Source organism: Coenobita brevimanus, chromosome 107, assembly GCF_032717465.1.
Source record: "Coenobita brevimanus isolate Jiangsu-jjx chromosome 107, ASM3271746v2, whole genome shotgun sequence".
NCBI lineage: Eukaryota > Metazoa > Arthropoda > Malacostraca > Decapoda > Coenobitidae > Coenobita > Coenobita brevimanus.
Genome location: NC_137060.1, coordinates 15,599,701 through 15,619,346, shown reverse-complemented (window position 1 = coordinate 15,619,346; position 19,646 = coordinate 15,599,701). Strand labels below are relative to the sequence as shown.

Genomic DNA, 19,646 nt, shown 5'->3' with positions numbered 1-19,646 from the left:
TTCATGGTTTTCTTCATGCTTCTTTAATTTTCATTCGTAGTTTCATCTCAGTTTTTCTTCCTTCATTTTTTTTCACCACTCATTCACTATGCACTTTCTTCATCTTCCTCCCTTTCTTCCTCTATCGTTTGTCTTCTTTTCTTTACTTCCCCCGTCTTCCTTTTCTCCTCCTCCTCCTCCTCCTCCTCCTCATCCTCATCCTCTCTTCCTTACTCCATTTTCTTTCCAATCTCTAAATTCTCTTTCTCTCATTATTCCTCCTTCACTTTTATACATCCCAAGAGACAGTTCAGTTCTCTCTCTCTCTCTCTCTCTCTCTCTTCCCCAGTGTGTGTGTGTGTGTGTGTGTGTGTGTGTGTGTGTGTGTGTGTGTGAGAGAGAGAGAGAGAGAGAGAGAGAGAGAGAGAGAGAGAGAGAGAGAGAGAGAGAGCAGCCCATTTCCACACATGGCTTATGACCTCCCTCTCCCTCCTCCTCCCTTCCCCTCCCCTCCCCTCCTCAACCCCTCCCTCTTGCCTCTCATTCTAAGGATTATCTTACTACCACTGTCTTGCTCTCTCTCTCTCTCTCTTTTCCCACCCTTTGAAAAAATAAACAACTTTCTTACCGACTATACAAGAAGGCTCCTGAACGACCGCTCTCTTCCTCTCTTTATTTGCTCTCTTTTCTCTCTTCTCCCTTTTGTCTTCTCGCTCTTTTTCTCTCTCTTTTTAGGATGGGCGAACCTGGAAAGAAAGAAAATGGATGTTAGTTATTTTCGTTTTCTTTCAATATATATGCTTTCAATTATTAATAAAATTTCGTATATGGTTAAGCCCAAGTTTCTAGATAGATAAATAGATAGATAATTGGAGAGAGAGAGAGAGAGAGAGAGAGAGAGAGAGAGAGAGAGAGAGAGAGAGAGAGAGAGAGAGAGAGAGAGAGAGAGAGAGAGAGAGAGAGAGAGAGAATTAACAAAGAAAGGGTGGACAAACAAACAGACCTCCTCTTCTTCCTTCTTTTCCTCCTCTGTCATCTTCACCCACCCACATACCCTCTCCTCCTCCTCCTCCTCCTCCTCCTCCTTTTTTTTCTTCTTCTTCTTCTCTTCTCCTCCTCCTCTTGTTCATTGTCATCCTCTTCTTCTTTATCATCATCATCATCATCGTCATCATCATCATCATCCCTCTTTCATCACACATGCCACTCATCATCCAGATTTTCTTCTTCTTCCTCCTCCTCTTTCATTTCTTCCTCCTCCTTTTTCATCTCCAAAACTCACCCACCCACCCATCCTATCATCATTCTCCTCCTCCTCCTTTTATTCATCTTCACCATCCTCATCTTCCACTTCATTTCCATCCTTCTCATCACCATCATCATCACCGTCAGCATCATTGTCACCATCCCCGTCATCATCATCATCATCGTCGTCGTCGTCGTTCCCTTCCTCTCCTATCTCCTTATTTTTATTCAATCTTCCCTTCTCCTATTCCACATCTGTTTTCCTCCTTCTTATGTTCTCAGCCTCCATCTTCATCTTTCATCTCTTCATCTTCTTCATCCTCCATCGTCCTCATTCATTTCTTCTCGTCCCTGCCTTATCTTCCTTCTCCTTCTCCTTCCTCCTCCTCATCTCATCTTGTCCCACATCTTCCTCCCTCTCCCTCCTCCTTCTCCTCCTCCTCCTCCTCCTCCTTCTTCCTTCTCCTTCCTCCTCCTCCCCTCCACCCAACCGTAATCCCAGCCTCTAATTGGCCCTTACTAGAGATCATACAGACCATCCTGTTTGCCAAAGTGTATTCCGCCTCTCATACCCCATTGCCTCTCCTTAACACCATTACCTCACTGATTTGGCCGATTTCTTTTTGGCTTAAGAAAATCGTCTGACAACCGCCTGAAAAAATCCCCCTCCCAAAAGTAAATAAACTGATAAAAATAAAATACCCCCGCCACCAAATAACTAGAAATTAAACACCTCCTGCAAAAATGAATAAATACAACTAAAATATCCTCCTCCGAAAAATCAGAAAAATACCCCCTCCAAAAATAACATAAATAAAAATAACATACCCCCTCCAAAAAATAAATAAATAATCAAAAATAAAATTACCCCTCAAAAAAAAAAAAAAATCCCTCATGTGTGTCTCTTAAGCCCTCCAGTTTGATGATGTCTTTTCTTAAACTTTTCTTGCTCTTTACTAGACGATTTTCCTCAGCTTTGAAGAGCCACGTGGTATAAAGGGGTTTTGAAGGTTGTATCAATCTCTTTCATGTCTAGAAGTCGATCCTATGAATAAAATCCCCTGAAGACGATTAGAATAAAGCAAAATTCACCCTAGTGCTGAAGGGGTTAAGGTGAAAAGAATAATAAACCACTAGGTATTATATCAGCTGAGAAAAATCGTCTGTGATAAGCCTGAGTGAATTGCCTCAACTTTCTCTTTTCTATAGTTTTTTCCAGACGATTTTATTCAGTTTTTGCAAGATTTTTTTTCGACATGAAATTGGGCAGCCTTGAGTTGAAAAAAAAAAAAAAAAAAGAATATCCCGTAACTCTTTGACGCCTAGGACTTCCCTCAGCTGAACAAAATCGTCTGGTCCAAGCCTGAATAAATCCCCTAAACACCTCCTCACCCTCGAAAGTGCTAACCAAACCCCTTAATTGGTCCTTTTATCTGTGTTTGGAGAGGTATGGCTTTGGTCTCTAAATTGGCCCCCTACTTTCAGCCAATCAGAGGCTTAGTTTAGGTGTGACGTCATCATCTAGCCAACCAGCGGCTTACTTGGGTGTGACGTCATCCCCTACAACCAATCAGCGGCTTAGTTTTGGTATGACGTCACCTTCTTCAGCCAATCATGAGCTTAGTTGAGGTGTGACGTCATCTCCCAGGTCTTAGTTTGAATGTGACGTCATCTTGGTTTCATTTTAGCCAATTCTAGGCCCCTTTAGCCCCTTCAGTACGATGGGGTTAAGATATGACGTCATTATGGGCCAATCAGACGCATTATTGGGCGTGACGTCATTGTGGTTTGAGCCAATCATACGCTTGGCCAAGTGTGAAGTAATTTTGTGGTTTATACTAACGAAAATGTTATAGGGATTTCTGTTTACAAATTTACTGCATATTTATACTGGTTTGATAAAAAATAATAATACTGGAAATAAGAAACAAAGACGAGAGAGAGAGAGAGAGAGAGAGAGAGAGAGAGAGAGAGAGAGAGAGAGAGAGAGAGAGAGAGAGAGAGAGAGAGAGAGAGAGAGAAAGCAAACATAAGATGAGTATGTAAAATGCGGGGAAGGTATGTGTGCAAAAAAGTGACGTTTCTTGGAGTAAAATAAGAAAACTTAGAACAGGAGCTGTGTGTGTGTGTGTGTGTGTGTGTGTGTGTGTGTGTGTGTGTGTGTGTGTGTGTGTGTGTGTGAGAGAGAGAGAGAGAGAGAGAGAGAGAGAGAGAGAGAGAGAGGCTTTGCTCTAAGGGGAGAGAGAGGGGAGATTATCTTAGTGGGCGGGGCGTGAGGGGAAATGCAGCTGAGGGGAGAATGTGCATCCTCTCTCTCTCTCTCTCTTCTCTTGTTCTTTGTTTTCTTTACGAATTTTTCCCTTGGCACATTCCTTCTTCTCATCTTACGTACTCATCTGTTTTCTTTATCCTCTCTCTCTCTCTGTTCCCTTACCATTAAGTCTTCACGCTTCCTTCCCACTTTCTTACCCTTCTTATGCCTCTTTCTCCCTCTGCCTTCTCATCTACATGCCTCCTCCCCTCTTTTTGCCCTCTTCTTCCCCTCCCCCCTCTCTCCTTTCCCTCCCTCCCTCTCCCCCCCTCTCTCCCTCGTGTATGTGCATCAATCACTCAGCTCCCCCCTTGGATCTCTCTCTCTCTCTCTCTCTCTCTCTCTCTCTCTCTCTCTCTCTGATCCTTGTCACCGAATTTAACTTTTACACACATTTCTTTAAATTCTTCGTCTCTCTTCTCCATTCTCCTCTCTTTTCCCCTTTTCTCTCTTCTCTCCTCTTCTCACCCTCTTCCATTCCTCTCTCCTCTTCCTCTTCCATCTCTCCCACAATCAAGAAAATAGGGGGTAGGGGGAGGGGAGAGAAACAGCGAACTTTAGATTGGAAATGGAAAAGATGGAAAGGAGGAGGAGGGGAAGGCGAGATAGTAGGCTTACACTGTTGCCAGATTCCCTTAGCAGATCAACAAACACACTAACAGCCCAATTCAAGCTAATTACGCAACCATCTAAACCAACAACACTCCTAATCCACCTTACATTACCCTAAAAACTCTCTATCACACTTTAGGAATGCATTTTAGGGTCATTTAAAGGTTTAGGGATGTTAATATAAAGGGATTTCTCTAGGATGCGATTCAGGTGGTATCTGGTAACGGTACAAGTGAGTTGCCATCGAGTCAATCTTACTTTTTATTAACATACTAGTGCATCTGTGATTTTTTTTTTTTTTTTTCCGAGGGGAACTTGGGCTGATTTCGATTTTGGTGCAGTGTTTGTGTATTTGTTGTGTTTGGTTATCCTTGTTTTACTTGTAGTTTGGTTTGTTATATCTAGTTATATATCATTGGCGGTTTTATGTCCATTTTATAGTTTTCATTTTGCCCGTATTATATTTTTCATAAGCTGTTTGACGTATTGATTCCTCCCTGTTTATTTGTTTGCTTTCTTTATGTACTGGTTTCATTTTTTGTTTTAGTATACCCCAGACACTTCATTTCTTTTTTGTTATGTATATGACTGTGAGCGAATTTTGTCTTTTTAAAATCTGTGTGTTCTTCCTCGTCACTTAGTCCCGTTCCTTTCTCGCCTCCCACTCTCCTAGAAACTCATAACTTTAGCAATCAATATCTTTCACATCATTCCTCCATTCCTCTTGGTCGCTCTCTTATCATCATCATCACCATCACCATCATCACCATGTCGACCTCTTTTTTTTTTTTTTTTTTTTTTTTTTTGTAATCGAGCTAAAAATTTCCCTAAGTGTGCAGGGTTACTAAACAAGGAGGAAAAAAAAAAAAAAACAAGTTGTTGCCAGAAGTAAAAAAGGGTAATTTTTTCATATTCATAGACTCACAAAATATCACGGACAAAAAAAGGTAAAAAAAAAATAAAAAAATAAAAAAGAAATGTAAGTAAACAAAAACATTCTCTCTAATTCTGCCACTTTGTCCTTCATTCATAAATCCTCAGCTGTGCCTCTTATTCTCTCTCTCTCTCTCTCTCTCTCTCTCTCTCTCATTATAGCACTCAGTTCCAGCACTCGGTAATTACTTTGGGATATATATGTTCTCTTTATGTGCCATTATTTCGGATACACTTCCTGTTTTAGTTATCCCCCCGTCTCTCTCTCTCTCTCTCTCTCTCTCTCTCTCTCTCAAAACTAACTAAACACACACACACACACACACACACACACACACACACACACACTGCTATAACAAACCGACGTCACTTACAGCGCTCGACGTATAGGGGGTGTTTATAGAGCAATTAGTGTGTATATATATGTCAAAGCTAATTGCTCAAGGGGTCTAATTGGGTTGTTGTAATTGGGGTGGTAGATTGGGGCTCTGTGCATGTAACGATGGGCCTTGTGGTTTCGGGGGAGAGAGAGAGAGAGAGAGATACGTCTTGGTTCTTTCAAGATAACCCGGCCTCAAGGGAAAAGCTTACTCTCTATTTACATTGGTGTGTGTGTGCGTGTGTGTGTGTGTGTGTGTGTGTGTGTGTGTGAGAGAGAGAGAGACATATACGTCTTGGTTCTTTCAAGATAACCCGGCCTCAAGGGAAAAGCTTACTCTCTATTTACATTGGTGTGTGTGTGCGTGTGTGTGTGTGTGTGTGTGTGTGTGTGTGAGAGAGAGAGAGAGAGAGAGAGAGAGAGAGAGAGAGAGAGAGAGAGCTGAAGCAGCACACCGTAGAGAACCATAACCTTCACTAAATAATAAACGAATTATTGCTGTTGCTGGCGTTCTAACCTTCCTCAGTATAACACAAAAATTATCCACAAAAAGATACTATAATTATTTTGTATACGACATGGCAATTTTATACAGGATTACTGAACCGGTTTCTAAAAAAAAAAAAATAATCATATAGGTGTATAATGTATGTGTATTTATACAGGAATGAAATTGCTTGTGGTATACGTATTCATATTCATATATATATAAGGACGTTCTCTCTCTCTCTCTCTCTCTCTCTCTCTCTCTCACACACACACACACACACACACACACACACACACACACACACACACCTTCACCTCCGTTATAGCCATACAAATTTCATCTATAGAACTGAACAACAAATATAACGCGGGAAAATAAAGAAATTATTTCCCAATTATCCATATTCTTCAACTAAATATATGTTCATATTTATTTATTTATTTATTTACAGTTAACAGCAAACCAGGGAAAGACACACATAATGTATTTCTTCATATTTTGTACGTGTAAGTTATGGGAATTGTGTGTGTGTGTGTGAGAGAGAGAGAGAGAGAGAGAGAGAGAGAGAGAGAGAGAGAGAGAGAGAGAGAGAGAGAGAGTTGCAAATGCGGAAGGGAAAATATCAAGTCTGCAGACGTGGTGAAAAATGGGCCCCGGAAATTGAGGTCGCGACGCACACCCACACATACACACAAACACATACACACACAAGCAAGCACCCACACATGCATACACAGACACAGATACACACACAAACACATACACACACTAACAAACACCCACACATGCATACACAGACACAGATATACATACAAACGCATACACGCACAAGCAAGCACCCACACATGCACTGACAGACACAGATATACACACAACTGCATACACACACAAGCAAGCACCCAGACATTCATACACACACATATATACACAAACAGACACACACACAGAGCCTACTTACACATACAAACAAACACACATATGCATCTACAAGCAAACATACATCTACTCACAAGCACACATACATAAATACACAGAAAATGCTCAGACACTTACATACACAAGAAAACACGCACATACATGCAGACACACTCGCCTGCAAAAAATACACATGCAGGCACACAGAAAATAAACAGCATACACAGGCAAATATACAAATACAAGTAAATATAAAGACACGGGCACACAGAAAGTCATGAATATATGCATGCAAACGCCACACACACACACACACACACACACACACACACACACACACACACACACACACACACACACACACACAAAACCCCCATATCCCTACCCTATTTCCACCTTTTAAAAATTCCATGACAATATTCCTATAATGAACGGAGGAACTGGTGGGTGGGGGAGAGCCGTCTGTTTTTCTAATCGTTCGTTTTACTCTGTTTTTTTCCTCAGAAGAAATAGCATGGTAAGGATCAATAGACATACTGCTGTTTGTTTTTCATAATACCTTGTACACTGTGCCTTCTTCCCTACCACTACACTATCCCTCTACACTAACACTTACTACACCTACAATACTCCTGCACTAAGCCTACCTCCCCCCCTACACAACCCCCCCTCCCTCCACCTAACTCATCCCAATCTACCCCACTCTACCTCACCCCCACTACTTCCCCCCTCCCCATTACCACCACCACTGCCTTCCTCACCCTACCATAAACATCCCACTATTTTCCTGATACTCTCCACCTTCCCCACCTTCTATCTCCCCCACCCAACCTACCACCCCCTCCCACATCCACTACCATCTCTACCCCCATCTCTATCCCCTCACCTCCCCTCTACCTCCACACCCCTCCCCCAGCCCCTACAACATCACCACCCCCACCCACCCCAACCATCCCCCTCCACCACCCCCACCTCCACCTCCCTCCCTTCGCTAGTTAACTTCCACATAGCAATTTGGCTTAATAATAGCATAAGTGAGTCAATTTATATTTTGTTAACCCCAGGAGCCGTTCTCTTCACGTACACACACAACACCAACACTCGCACGCACACGCAAAAAACACACACACTCTTACATGCTCTAATTTTAGATGCGTAAATATACATACATCAAAAAATACGATACATACGTACATAAATACATATATGCATGCAAGAATACATACATACATACATACATACATGCATACATACATGCATACATACATACATACATGCTTATATCTATACATACATATACACATACAAACTACACAGATGTGTGCATATTCTCTTCAATACACACACACACACACACACACACACACACACACACACACACACACAGGAAAAACTAGAGTATACGCACATACACACGCAGGAACACATACCTGCAGTTCTTATCTACACTACCACCATCAGTGTCACTACCACTGTTGTTATTACGGTCCTGTACTCAATTCTACTACCATCACTACCATCACCACTATCACTACCATCATCACCACCATACCATCACCCGCACAACTACCATCACCATCATCCCTACCACTAACACCATAACCTCCAAAATCATCACCACTGCCATGTATTCACCATTGCCACCATCACCACTACCCCCTTCAGTCCTACCACCACCATTATCACCACCACTATCATCAGGTTGCCTCTACCATCATCACTACCATCACCACCACTACCACTACAACCACCACTGCCACCAGGACAATCATCACCATCACTGTACCACAACCACCATCACTGCACCAGCTACCATCACTACCACCATCACTACCATTACCACCACCACCACCACTACCACCATCACTGTCACCATCGCCACTACCACCATCACTACCACCACTACCACCACCCTTTCATCAACCACTTTGCAACACACGCTCTCTTCTCTCCCTCCCTCCCTCTCTCCCTCCCCCCCTTCCTTCCTCCCTCCCTCCATTCTCTCCTTTCCCAAATGATCTTTCTTTCTCCTCATTTTTCCTCTCTCATCTCTGTCTCTTCCTTCCCACCTCTCTTTTTTCTCATCTCTTTTCTCCAGTTTCTTCATCTTTGTCATTCTCTTGTATATCTTATTATTTTTTTTTTTTTGCATCTTTCCTGCTTAAAGTTTTGATATCCTTACTTCACTCTCTCTCTCTCTCTCTCTCTCTCTCTCTCTCTCTCTCTCTCTCTCTCTCTCTCTCTCTCTCTCTTCATTTTTCACAACTGACTTTCATTTTCTTACTTTCTTTCCTCTTTCGTCCGCTCATTTTCGTAAATATTTCCTCCTGTGCTATTTCTTAGACTTCCTCCTCTTCCTTCATATTTATTCATTTCCTCCTTCCTTCTTCCCACCCGCTCCTTCACTTCTTTCCTATATCTCTCTCATCTTTTTACTCCTCTCTCACACTCTTCTTCTAGCGTTCCTTCCCTTCCCTTCCTTTTCCTCCCTTCCCTTCCCTTCCCTTCCTTCCCCTCCCTTCCCTTCCCTTCCCTTCCTTTCCCTTCCCTTCCCCTCCCGTCTCAGTTTCCTTCATACTTTTTTCCATCATTCTCTCACTTTCTTCTTATACTTCCTTATTTTTCTTTCTTTCTTTCATTCTTCTCTTTCACACTCTTAAGACCTTGCTTTCACTCTTTTCCTTTCCCTCCCTTCCTTTTCACATTTCCTCCTTCCTAGCCCTACCCTACCCTACCCAGTCCTGTTCTCTCTCCCTCTCCCTTCTATCTTCTCCCCTCTCTCCCTCGTCTCCCTACCCTCCTATCCCCATCCCTCTCCTTTCGCGTCTTCCACCTCTCTTCCCACTCTTCCCTCTCTCCTATTCCTTCACCCTCTTCCCCTGTTCTGTATACCCTCCCCTCCTCTCCTCCTTACCCCTCCCTCCCTCCCTCTCATCCCCCTCCACCTCCCACCTAGTCACTTTACCCTCGTTAGGCTGACCATTCCACCACGCACTCCACTCACACTGTCACTCTGGTGGATGAGGGTGGGTGGGTGTGGGTGGGGTGAGGGTGGAGATACGTGAGAATGGATACATCTATATCCTAACACAGTTTTCTTTTTCACTTACTGTACCAATTTGATCAAATTTCTTCTGACAACGTATAATAATAATAATAATAATAATAATAATAATAATAATAACAATAATAATAATAAAATAAGTAAATAAATAAATAAATAAGTGGATGAAGAGGAGTATTGATGGAGGGTGGCTGGGTCTCCTTTTCCTGGTTTGTTATCTTTGTCTTTGACCTTCGGAATAGTTACATTAGTTATACCCAACTCTATGACAAACAGCCTAGACAAGACTAATACGACTGTTGCTGTTTGCTCTCGCTTCTTCTGTATGTGAGGTTGGGATGGGAGACGGTGCTGATGAGGGTGAATGTGTGGATGTGCGTGAGAGTAAGGGTGGGGTGGGAGGGTAAGGGAGGGTGGGGGTAAAGGGAGGATGGTTTGGGATAGTCAGGGGGTGTGGGTGAGGGAGAGGGTGGGAATAGGTGAGACTGAGGGTGGAGGTGGATGAGTTTGAGAGTATGAGAGGTGGATATGCGTAAGTGAGGCGAGATGAGTAAGGGAAGGTTAGCGCTGTTGATTTGATGGTGTGGGTAGGTGCGTGGGTGAGCATAGGCTAGATATGTGGGTGTGAATGAGAGCAGGTGAGAATGAGAGAGTAAATGGGTGAGTAAGGATGAGCGGGAGGGTGGATAAGGGTGGGTGAGGGTGGACATGACGGCGTGGGTGGGTGTGGAGGTGGGTGTGGGTGAGTGGACACAATTTACAGTACTCTCAAACTCTGGGAACATGTGATGGTGTAAGAGAATTGCTTATATTCTCCCACGGTTACATCAGGTGTGGTAGTAGTAGTAGTAGTAGCAGTAGTAGTAGTAGCAGTAATAGTAGTAGTAGTAGTAGTGTAGTAGTGGTAGCAGTGGTGATGCTAGTGGTTTTGTATAAGTGTGAGAATCAGTACAGAAAACAGCACAGCTCAGGGAATATCGCTGGGTAACCCTTGTATAATTTATATATAAATATGGTATAGCAATTTCTCTAACCACTACCTATCTGAACACTGCACCCCATTTCCTTCACCCACATCCACCTAACCACACAACCAATTACCATCAAGTCTAACCACATACCTAACCACACAGGCCATTAGCTACCTTCCAACCACCATACCATTCACCTAACCACACAGGCCAACCACCATCTACCATACAACCAAGCAGAACCATACCAAACCATCAAGCAGCACAACTAACCACACAACCAGTCTACAATATATGAATAATTTAGGATCATTCTAAGCACGCAGCCACCATCATCATCACCATTAAGAAGGGTCATCACTAACCACATAAATAATCATCACCAATATCAACTCGTAACTTAACCACCTTTAGGAAGACTGTCATCATCATCGTCATCATCATCATCGCTAGTAAAATCACCACAACTACCAACACCAATAATCATCACCTCAACAAAAAAGACACACACACACACACACACACACACACACACACACACACACACACACACACACACACACACACACACACACACACACACACACCATTAACTAAACAACCAGCCATAATTTCCTCAAAAAAAAAAAAAAAAACACCACACCTACCACTAACCACACAACCCATCAACACCTCCAACCATCCAACTATCCACACAACCAATCATCAGCAACACCGGTAACGACCCAATCAAACCCACAATTACCCTCAACACCACCACCACCCCCACTTAGCACACCCAACCACGTCCAAACACAACTTTTACTGCCCCTCCACCATAACCTATCATCACTGTTACCTATCAACACACACACACACACACACACACACACACACACACACACACACACACACACACACACACACACACACACACACACACACACACGCGCACACACACACACACACACACACACACACACACACACACACACACACACACACACACACACACACACACACACACACACACACAAACGCCATCACCTCCTCAGTGCCCTCCTAAACTCGCTGCCATACACACCTACCCATCACCTCTGCCCTACAATTACAAGGAGACCTGTGCAATAAAGGTCAATATTATCCCCTGTCCACCCCTTGCCCCACTTCCCCTACCCCCCTACCCCTTCCCCTACCCCTCCTTTCCCTCCCCTCCTTCCCTCCATCACCCTCCGTCTCTTCCGTTTCTCTTTTATCTGGGTTCGTGTGTCTTACCTTCCCCGTTCCCTTTTAGTTGGATCAATTTTCCTTCCCTTAATCCTCCTGTTCATTTCCTGCTTCTTCCTATCCCTTCCTTCTTCCCTGTTTCACCGTCTGTTCCTCCATCATTCCTTTTCGTTATCCTAGGCCTATTTCTCTCTTGTTCAGTCTAAATTCTTTCCCCTCTACGTTCTTTTTGTCGTCTCTCTCTCAATTATCTTTACGTCGTCTTTCTTTTTCCATCTTGCTTTTCTACTCTTTATCCCTACTTAAAATTCTTCCTGGCTTGTTTTTTCTCCTAAGTACTCTCTCTCTCTTTCTGTGTGTGTGTGTGTGTGTGTGTGTGTGTGTGTGTGTGTAAGTGTATTTTTTTACCCTTTATTCACGCTTCCTTCTTTCTCCCCTCTCCCATCCGTCTCTCTTCCCTTTCCCTTCCTCTCGCCTCTCCTCTTCTCTTCCTTCCTCTCACCTCTCCTCTTTCTCCCCTTTCACTTGTCCTTTTTCTCTTTCTTTCCTCTCCTTTCCCCTCCCTTCCTCACCTGTCCCTTCCTCTCCCATCTAACCCAACCCTTCCCTTCCTTTCCTCCCAACTTCCTCTTCTCTGTAATAATTCTTTTTTTACGACCGGGACACAGTGAAAAAAAATATGTAGTTGGAGGTGGCAAAATGATGGTTACCCTGAGAGAGAGAGAGAGAGAGAGAGAGAGAGAGAGAGAGAGAGAGAGAGAGAGAGAGAGAGAGAGAGGATGTGAAAGTGGGTGGGACTGAGTGAGAAAGTGATGAATAGATAGACAGATAAATAGACAGAGACAGACAGACACGTAAACAGACAGAGAATACAACTGATAAGATAAAACACATCTTCACCAAAACTTTAACACACACACACACACACACACACACACACACACACACACACACACACACACACACATCAAGACCAGACGAAGCGAAGACCAAACCAGACAATTTCAACAAAGGCTCAGTAAGACCAAACGAGACCAAACCAGGACCAGACCCGGCGGTGGAGTGGATATAGCTGCAGTGGACAGAGGACATGCAGGACGCGTGTTCGATCTGGCCTACTTCAAGGTACATTTTGAGAATCTGAAGTTAATATCGCAAAAAATCATACATATCTACCGCCATGCATGAAAAAAAAAATAAGAAGGAAACTAATCAAATTTAACAGCGACTTAGCCAGAAAAAAAAAAAAAATAACATGACAGACAAAACCAGACCATGATCAAACGTTGAATTAATCTGACCCAAACCCAGACCAGAAACATCTACCGGACCAAAACCCCATCAAAACCGAATTGCCGCCAAATCTCCCACAGCCAAAAGCAAACCAAGACCAAAATAAAAACTACGACCAAAACTATATGAAGTAGGGACAGGAGAGCAAACGAGGAGCGAAGGACAGATTATGGAACGAGAGGAAAGGAGGAAGTTGGGGTTAGGAGAGGAGGATGAAACTAGGGAGAGTCAGGTGAAGCTGAGAGAAGAGATTGGGGTTAGAAGAGGATGCTGAAGTTAGGAGAGAAGAGGAGGTTGAAGTTAGGAGAGGAGAGGATGGGATAGGCGATGAATTGGAGGAGGAGGTAAAGAGCACACCGTAACGGGCAAAGATGAAGGAGAGGAAGCAACGAAGATGAGGAGGTTAAGTTTGGAGAGAAAGTAACGGAGAAGGTAAAGAGAGGAGAGGAGAGGAAGTAAGGAGGGCAGTGAGGTAAGTAGAGGAGAGGAGAGGAAGTAAGGAGGGCAGTGAGGTAAGTAGAGGAGAGGAGAGGAAGTAAGGAGGGCAGTGAGGTAAGGAAAGGAGAGGAGAGGAAACAAGGAGTGAGAGGAGAGGAAGGAGAGGAGAGGCTTGGATGGTTGATGTGCGTTAACAGGACACTATTGGCTTCCCGTGGGGCCTCAATCTCACGCCTGACTCTTATAGCCTGCAGGGGTCTTCATCCTTACTTCCCTTCCCTCCATCAAACACCTGCCTTCTTTATTTATACCTCCTTTATTTCTTGTACCTGCCGTCATTATCTTTACCTATTTTTATTTATACCCATCTGTCTTTTTTACTTTTACTTTTCTCCTTTCTTTCTTTATTCCGTGATACGTGTTTGCTTTATTTCTTTCTACATCCTTCTTTCTATCTCCCTTCTTTCCTTGTCTCGATCTGTCTTCATTTTGTTATTATTTGTTTGTTCCTTGTTCTTTGTCTTATTCTTTCTTCGTCATCATTCGCTTCACTGGTCTTTCTTTCTTGCCTTTTGTTTTTCCTTCCTCCCCTTTCCTTTTCTTTTCCTTCCTTCCTTATTCCTATTCCCCTACCCCAACTGGGTTAATGTACAGAGGCCCTCAGCTTTCATTCCTTCCTTCCTTTTTCAACCACCTTCCATTACCAACTTTTTCTACTTCTTTCTTTTCCCTGTCTTTTATTTTTTATTTATTTCTGCAGCCTTCATTCCTTCCTTTTTCCATTTACTTCTCTCTCTCTCTCTCTCTCTCTCTCTCTCTCTCTCTCTCTCTCATTAACCTCTATAATCACTGAACACCTTAAAGTCTTTCCAGTAAGGCTGGGACCACCATGAAAGGACCTCTCGTTCTGTGTGGTCTGTGTAACTCTTCTCTCCCAATAAAACACCGAAAAAAACACCAGAAAAAACACACCCACCTAATAATCCCTTTCAATATACCCATAAAAGTCATAAGGTCTATCAGGAAAGGTTAATGGTAGGAGCAGATGACCCTCAGACGTAAAAAAAAAAAAAAAGTAAAGAAAAAGAGAGCTACCTGGTATTTTTCCTTTCCTGATCAGTAATTTTCACATTTGTATCGTTTCGTTTTCCATTATCATCATCAGCTGTACCTGAATAATTTACAATTCTGTGTTGTTTCGTATTTTATCATCATCATCATCATCAACATCAACAACAACAGCAGAAACAATACCATTATCATTATTATCATCAACAACATCATCATTATCAACAACAACAAAAACATTATCATCATCATCATCAACAACGCCATCAGCATCACCATCATGAACATCAACATCACCAACATCATCATCATCATCATCATCATTCTTGCATTTTTCAGCTTCGTCTTCAATGGGGTGGATAGGATTAATAAATATGAATAAGAAATAAAACGCCATAATATAAAGGAACTTGCGAATCACCAACTATTTCTCCTCAAGAGAGAGAGAGAGAGAGAGAGAGAGAGAAAGGAATTACTGATTATACGCTTCTGATTATGCTACTGATATGCTAGGAAGGGAAACCAGATGGGTGACAAATAAAGCAAAAACATGAAATAAAATAAACGAGAAAGGGGGATGATAAAGTGAAAGATAATTATTTACCTGTTAAGAAAAAAGAAGTAAGAAACGCAAAACACCAGAAAAACCATAGATTCGCGACTCAACAAAAACATTAAGGAAAGATACGTAAAACAAAGGGGAAAATAGTGGTACAAAGGCCCAGCTCTTCATCCCCCCCTCTCTCTAGCCCCTCTTTTCTTCGCTCACTACTCATTCCCGTATCGTCTCGAGCCATTTTCATAATTATGCGTCTCTGTGATGGACGACCTATCCCTCGGGTCTTGCCTATCCTTTCTGGGTCATTGAGCGAAGTATTTTGAAAGCTGGTGTCTTGTTTTTTGCTTCGGTTTTCGTTTCTGTATGTCTCAATGTCTGGCTGATTTTCTTCTATCAGCCTATTTTTCTATCTACCATCTGTCTGTTTATGTCTGTGTCTGTCTGTCTGTCTATCCGTCTATCTATCTATATATCTTCGTATGTCCCTTTATCTATATTTTTTCTTTCGCTGTCAGTCCATTAATTTTTTTTGCGTGTTTTCTCATATTCTTTCCCTACATAATTCTCTCTCTCTCTCTCTCTGAAGTGACCCCCTCTCATTTTAAAATTACAGTCCTGCCATTAAGTAAAAAAATACAGTGTGACTCTAATAAGGTCATGATTTAAGGGTGTTTTTTCAAAGGGTTTTTTTAGGGTCCGTTTTACTCCCTTGATATTATTTAAGGTCTTTTTCTAAGGGATAATTTAACCCTATGAATCTAATATCAGGTGATGGGGAAAGATGCCTTCACGTGGTGGCACCGATATAACCAGGCGGCTCCACTACCCTCACTTCCCCTCCCTCTCCACCAAAAGGACAAAGGTGGACTGCAAGAAAAGGGCAACTTGAGTCTGCAGTTCACTGGGTTCACGTTTTAGATAATCCTGGGGCTACAACAACAACTACCAGTACTATCACTACCAGTACTACTACTACTACTGCTAACACTATTACTACTTACTGCTGCAACTACTACTGCTACTACAACTACAACAACAGCAGTTCAGTGACCTATTTTTTCTTTACTGCAATCTTCAGTCGACTTTACTCAGTTTCAGGTAGACCTTTACAATAAAAAAGGTTAGACAGACTTTATTAATCTCTTCACAGCAAGAGAGAGAGAGAGAGAGAGAGAGAGAGAGAGAGAGAGAGACAGACAGACAGACAGACAAACAGACAGACAGACAGAAAGAGACAGAGAAAGAGAGAAGGAGACAGAGCGAGACAGAGAGACAGACAGAGACAGAGGTAGACAGACTGACAGACAGACATAAAAACAGAGACAAAAAAACAGATATATTAGACAAAGACAGAAGGTAAGGTAAGGTAAGGTGCAGGTGGAGGAGGAGGCAGGTGCTGTTGAGGCAGGTAAGGCAGGTGAGTGAGGCAGGAGGGTGAGGCTGGAGGCTTAGACTGTTGCCAACCATCCCTCCCCCTCACACAGCGCCACACAAATCACCATAAAACCTCAAAACCATCCACTAAACAACCCATCACAAATTCCCAATTACACTCAAGACCTTCAGCAAGTCACCCTCCAACTTTCCCCAGTAAGAAAATGAGGAAACTATATCAGGAAATGGGAAAAATTAGGAAAAAATGGGAAAAAATCGGGGCGTTGAAAGTGGCAACAGAGGGCCAAGTAAGGGTTAGCCCCGGGATGATCGCCTCGACTGACATAAGTGAGGCTAGGAATTCCAACCCGCTGTGAGCACCTCCTCCCTGCCTGACTACCGGACCCGAATGAAGCCTGTTCGTCCGGTTACCGACGGGTCCACGGGGGTTCAACCGACGTGTCCGGGAGGGTTCAAGAGCAGAATGGGCATGGGTGAGGTAGGGTTCACTGGAGACACATTCCGTCCGTGTGGATAACAACAGGTATACAGTATACACGGGGGGTTCCGAGGATTAAAGGACGTGTCTGGGAGGGTTCTAGAGCATCCGAAGTTGAACTGAGATTTTTCGCACCACCTCTTCTATCCCGTATCAAACACAAACGCAACCGGATAAGAATGAAGCTCACCTATCCGTTTACCATAGGGATCCACAGGAGTTCTAGCGTATCCTTTGTTTAGTTGGAGTATGAGGGGGGGCCTCGAAAGCAACATAGTTTCATTTAAAAGGGTTCAAGAGTAATCGAGGTTCCCAAGGGGTTCCATAGAGGTTTACGATTATCCGATGTTTAGCCAAAGTATCTGGGAGGGTTCGAAATGAGAAACGAATCAACCACAAGGGCTTAGAGTATCCGACGCTGAACTGAAACATCTGGATGGGGTTCAAGAATCCTTCACTCCTTCCCTCTCGAACTCGCACACATCGGAGTCCATATTTGCCCTGATTCGTACACTGCCAAACAAATAATTCAACTCTTATTTTCTCTGGAAGGTAATGTTTTGCAGACCTAGCTTTTATTTTCCTGATAAGAGTCGAAACAACTGCAGTCTCGCAAACAGTATCGAATCAAACCAGTGCACTCTGTAGCAACCTGAAGTGAGCAGATTTAAACTGTATTCAATAAAGGCACACGTGAAAAGTTCAATAGTGTGTAAAGGGAAGCTATCAAATCCCCGACCCACCAGAAAGGGCTTTATGTTCTAGAGTGGGGACCAAATACTCCTACGGTGCCTGTGCCTGTAGACCCATTCGTCTGGATTATACCATTAACCCTTTTGCACCCAATGCCCTATATAGAGGATGGTGTCGGGCATTTTCCAGGTAAATTGAGTAGGGGACACTAATGAGCTTCGCGAGTATGAAAGAGTAGGCGAAGGGCGGTACGATAAAGACCTTCCCCGGAAAATTCCCAGGTGCAGCCAGGGATTAAGCCAACTAATATCGAGAGACAGGGTTGACAAAGGGCTTAGTCCATCATGAAAGCTCAAACCCTCCAGTGGATTAAATAGAAAAAAAAAATGATACTAAGTGAAACCCAGTAACCGAACCCAGATTTACATGAAGCAAGTTCGTTCAGTGACCCGACACTTTTGGTGGGTTCGAGTAATAAAACAGAACCCGGTACTGCACAAACAAACCCATATGTGACCTGTTTTTGATCGAATCTACCTCTATGTGACCAAACCCAGACCTTATATAACCGAACCCAAGTGTTCTGTAGCCAAACCCAGCTTTCATATAATCGAATTCAACTCATGCGTAAGGGATCCTAACCCCACAAGAAGGAACCCAACTCATTATGACTGAATCCAAGTCCCCATGATTGAATCCAACTCTATATAACCGAATCCAACTCAGTATAACCGAATCCAACCCTCTATAACCAAACCAAACCCTATTATAACCGAACCCAACTCTCCATGACTGAACCCAGCTCTGTCAGACCGAACCCCTAAATGAAGCGGGTTCGTTCTGTGACCCGACACGCCTGGTGGGTCCGGGTAATGGTGGTGGGTGTCATAATGGAGGCAAGGAAAAAAAATAAAAAGTAAAAACGGCTGGAGCTGAGAAAGGGAGCCGGGACGTGATAAATGTATGGTGTCATCGCACCTACACGGCTCATGTCGCACACACCCTCACAACGTACACATGAAAACGTACACACATACGTGGGATTTAGAGTTAGGCATCTACACCCATATACACACACAGGTCGGTTTTATACACACACGCACACTAGCGCATACTCACACACGTAGCACATACTTTCCCCATCTACGCACACAAAGTCCTTTTTTACACACACACACACACACACACACACACACACACACACACACACACACACACACACACACACACACACACACACACACACACACACACACACACACGTACTCAGGTATAATCATCTTTCCCTTATCCCTCGTCCATCTCTTACCCCTTCCCTTTCCTTCCCCCTCCCTTTCCTTCTCATTTTGTCCTTCCTCCCACCTCCCTCTCCTATATTTCCTTCTATTTTTCCTCTCCATCTTCTCTTTCCTTTCACCTCACGCTCTTTTCCTTACTTCACTCTTCTTCTTTCTACCACTCTCTCCTTTTCCCTCCTTCTCTCCTTTTCCCTCCATCTCTATCTCTCTTCTCATTTTTCTCCCCCTCCCCTTTCTCTTTCTTTTCTCATACTATTTCTTCTTCCTTCCCCTCTGTCCTCTTCCCATTCACTCTTCTTCTTCTCCTGTTTTCACTCTC

The 19,646-nt window shown here is 43.2% G+C and overlaps 1 long non-coding RNA gene across 1 annotated transcript in view; it reads right to left on the bottom strand.

Annotated features, from left to right (window-relative positions):
* Positions 1-580: 580 nt before the first annotated feature.
* LOC145416804 (uncharacterized) overlaps positions 581-19,646 on the bottom strand; it is a 52,560-nt gene continuing 33,494 nt past the window's right edge. Inside the window, exon 2 of the long non-coding RNA XR_013900332.1 lies at positions 581-725. This is a non-coding gene — a long non-coding RNA (uncharacterized LOC145416804). The remainder of the gene's footprint in view (positions 726-19,646) is intronic.